The sequence below is a fragment of the Elephas maximus genome, chromosome 19 (assembly GCF_024166365.1).
Source record: "Elephas maximus indicus isolate mEleMax1 chromosome 19, mEleMax1 primary haplotype, whole genome shotgun sequence".
NCBI classification, from domain to species: Eukaryota; Metazoa; Chordata; class Mammalia; order Proboscidea; family Elephantidae; genus Elephas; species Elephas maximus.
Window position 1 is genome coordinate 75189699 of NC_064837.1, and position 4275 is coordinate 75193973.

The 4275-nt window shown below is 39.8% G+C and overlaps 1 non-coding gene across 1 annotated transcript; it reads right to left on the minus strand.

Annotated features, from left to right (window-relative positions):
- Positions 1–239: 239 nt before the first annotated feature.
- On the minus strand, positions 240–346 carry LOC126063316 (U6 spliceosomal RNA). The gene has a single exon (XR_007514262.1). It is a non-coding gene; the product is annotated as a U6 spliceosomal RNA (small nuclear RNA).
- Positions 347–4275: the final 3929 nt, after the last annotated feature.

Below are 4275 nucleotides of genomic sequence, written 5' to 3' on the forward strand. Positions count from 1 at the left end.
TAACATGGTCCCAGCTACCTCTGACTTACAGACCAGCTAAAAACAAACAACTTAAAGTGGCACTTACAAATACCATGTGGAAGAAAACTTCTTGATCTCTAAACCAAAAACCGTTGCCGTGGAGTCGATTCCGAAACAGGACAGGGTAGAACTATAGGACAGAGTAGAGCTGCCCCATAGGGTTTCCAAGGAATGGCTGGTGGATTCGAACTGGGGACCTTTTGGTTAAAGCCAACCAGAAAAACATGGAATGCTTCACAAATTTGTGTCTCATCCTTGCAAAGGAGCCATGCTGATCTTCTCTGTATCGTTCCAATCTTAGTGTATGTGCTGCCGAAGCGAGCATTCTTGGTCTCCAGGAGATAATGAAATCTTAGTTCCTTCCTTCCTCCCCTCCCCATGCTTTTTTTTCTGATTAGCAGTGCAATGAAGAAATGGCAAATATTCAGTTGTCTAAACATCCGTTCCTCCAGCAGTGAAGTTGAAGGACACCAATGCCCAGAACTGGAGGTGTTCCTGTGATGTATGGTTATAAGATCCAGATGGTAGTTATCTCTGTTACAGCTACTTTTTTTTTATTCACCTATAATCTTGCTCAGAATCAGAATTTTAATGCCCTACAGTAACCATTCATTGAATTGAACCCTTGCAAAAAAAGTAAATTAGGAATTATTAGTTTCCCAGATCTGATGTACCTGCTTAAAATAAATTCTCCATAAACTCAAATAAAAATAAGAATTTATTTCTAATCTCCTTTCTTCCTTCTCTTATATTATTTATATGAATTTATGATGTTCCATGGAACAGCAAATATTATTTATAGATATATCCTTTATTACCTGATGAAATAGAAATAATAAAAACCCTATTATACTAGGCTCATAATTTTCTCTGGGATCTGTGAAGAACATAAAAGAGATATGAACAATACCCAATGATTCACAGTCTAAAGATCTTGTAAGTCTAGTCTAGAAATTTTCTGTTATGAGATATTATCTTGAAAAAAATTGCCTCTGATATCTATAATCAAAATATTTTATAAACTCAGTATATGCTTTTGAATTGATGTGTTTTTAGGAATTGATGTATTTTAACTATGTTGGAATGTTTATTTTTTCTGTTTAAAGGCATCTGAGTCCTTTCAGAGTGGAAATGAAATAGAGGGTCTGTTTATCAAATCTTTCAGTTCAGTACAAACATGATCCGCCTCTGGAAACGTTTCTTGCTGTTACATATTCTTGCAACTAAGGAGTCTTAGACCCTCTTGATAAACTGAATACCATCATGGGGAAAGCCTTTGTTACGACTTCAAAAAAAAAAAAAAAAAAAAATCTAACGTGATGAAATAACATGGTATTTTTTGTTGTTTGTTTTAATAAATCAAAAAACAAAAACAAACAAAAAAACACAAACCTGTTACTGTCGAGTCGATTTCAACTCATAGCAACTCTATAGGACAGAGTAGAACTGCCCTCTAGAGTTTCCAAGGATTGCCTGGTGGATTTGAACTGCTGACCTTTTGGTTAACAGCTGTAGGACCTAGAGAAATTGTGGGTCATTACTAATGTTTGAATTCTAAAAGAGAGTGCTTTTTTTCTAGGGCCAATTACCTACATTTAGATATTTAGTTTAAAGAGTTATTAGGTTTCTTTTATTTATTTAACAAGCCTACTTGTGAGTCAATACAACATTTCCCACCTGTTTTCATTTAATCACAGATGCAGAGCACTTTTAATTTTCCCAGTGGGAACTGCCTTGGAAGGATTCCTTCCCAGATAGAGGTTTGCAGTCATTTTTGTAGATAGTAGCCGAAGCTAACACAAAGGGCCTAAGTGTGCCCCCAACAAAAGTAAGGGGCTTTTAGCTGAGTTCATCCTCAGAAGTGGCATGCCCTGTGGCATTACTCAGGGGACCCTTCTCCTTTTGGAGCCTATTGAAGTGTGTTGCACGTCAGAGAGGCGACAGTGTGGCCTGAGGATATTTTGGCTTGTGTCTTGTCTATCAATCTGAAATAAGACTCAGAGAAAATAACTTATCATCGTCTGGCAGTTTAGAATCACTTTAAGGGACAGAGATGTTAGAATATTTTGGCAGGAAATGTGGACATTTTTTAAATCCCTCCCCCATTCAAGAATATTTTAAAAAATAACTTGAGCTTCTGCTGTGTTTTGGACCCTGTGCTCAGAATAGTGCTGCTCAAAGATTTAAATTCTGATGAAAAAGAGTGAGACTAGCAAGGCTAATTTGAATACATTTCAGACTGTTTGTGTTTTGGTAAAGCAACAATGTGATGTATGTGGCCTCAGGGGACAAGCGAGTCATCCTGGCCAAAAGGAGACTGGGGAGGCTCTGAGGAGGGCACATCACTGGCATTGGGTCCAGAGGGTAAGGTGAGGAAAGAGCAGAAACAGGAACCAGCAAAGCCCATGGTGGGAACAGTCCTGGGCATGCTCAGAGATCAAGGCAAAGATGAAGTAAGAGAACAACGAATTGGGGCCAGATTATGGATGCCTTAATTGTCATTTGAATTTGATTAAAAATAATGGTAAAGACATCTAGTTTTTCTGCAGAGAAGATGGAATGAAAAAAACTAACACTGAGCACTTCTTATAGACAAGATTTATTTTGTCATCACAAAAATCCAGCAAGGTGGGTACATATTTTATTGACAAGAAATCTGACTTCAGGTTCAATGGCCTACCTAGGGCAGACACCATTGGTTACTTACTCCTATGTTCATCTACACCTTTTCTCTCCTTGTCCACCTCCACCATGTTGTTGTTGTTAGGTGCCATCAAGTTGGTTCCAACTTAGAGCGACTCCATGCACAACAGAAAGAAACACTGTCCGATCCTGTACCATCCTCACAATAGTTGTTAGGCTTGAGCCCATTGTTGCAGCCACTGTTCAGTCCGTCTCATTGAGGATCTTCCTCCTTTTCCTTGACCCTCTACTTTACCAGGAAACCCTGGTGGCATAGTGGTTAAGTGCTATGGTTGCTAACCAAGAAGTCAGCAGTTCAAATCCACCAGGTGCTCCTTGGAAACTCTATGGGGCAGTTCTACTCCATCCTATAGGGTTGCTATGAGTTGGTATCAACTCGATGGCAATGGGTTAGGTTAGGATTTCTACTTTACCAAGTATAATGTCCTTCTCCAGGGACTGGTCCCACCATTGAGCTTCAAAAACTAGAACTTCTCTTTTTGGGAAATGTAGTCTGGACAGGTCCATGTGACACAGCTTTAGCCAGAGAAACACATGGAGGAGTCTGTTAGGAGGCTTTGAGGAACATTTTGAATTGCTTACTTAAACAAACAAACAAACAAACGAACAACAGACTTGTTGGCACTGCCCCTTCTTCCTTTTTCTCACCTTCAATGTGGGTATTATGGTGCCATGAAGGAAATCACCGTGACACCATGATGGCCTCCAAGTACACTAACAGAAGTTTGATCCTGAGGTCATAGGGCAGAAAGACTCACAAACCAAACTAGGATGCTTGACACCTGCCCTGTATTAAATCCATTTAGAATCTGTAGTGAGAAGTGAGGGGAAGTAGAAGATGTTGTACAGGGTGCAAGTAGGATGGCAGGACCACACTGCTGAGTCCTGCGTTATGACACAGTGCTCACATACCCTCTCTGCCACATCAGCAGATGGTGGGGTCACAGCCTCAGAGCTGAGGGTAAGCAAGGGGTCTCAGCAGACAGTAGTGCCTAGAGCCAACATGCGCTGCTCTATTGGAATGATGCAGTGGCACCCCAGGCCACAGCTGTCGCCAAGGACCTGAAAGGCAGCCAGGCCTCTTGTATGCACAACTTGGGCAGAGGATGTGTGGGGACATAATGGGTGTTGCCAATGGAATGACTTAGGAATGACATACCTTTTAAAGCAAAGGTGACATTATCCATGTTTTATGCATATTTAAGGTTTATTTGGTCTCTCCATCTATAGGTAATAGTCTTCTTTCTTCTGCCTCTGACTAACACATAAATGGTTCCTTTATTCTATGTTTAATGTGGATTACTAACTTACTACCTGTACATTTTATGGTTTCTGCCTATGACTCACAAGCTTCTTGCTTACAATTTATAATTAATACTTCTTATACATTGCATCCATTCTTTTGCTTTTCTTGTTCTCTATACCAGTTCACATCAAGTACACTCTGACTTCTGGTAACCCTCTATGTGTCAGAGTAGAACTGTGCTCCATAGGGTTTTCAATAGCTGACTTTTGTATATATATATATATATACATACATACATATATAAC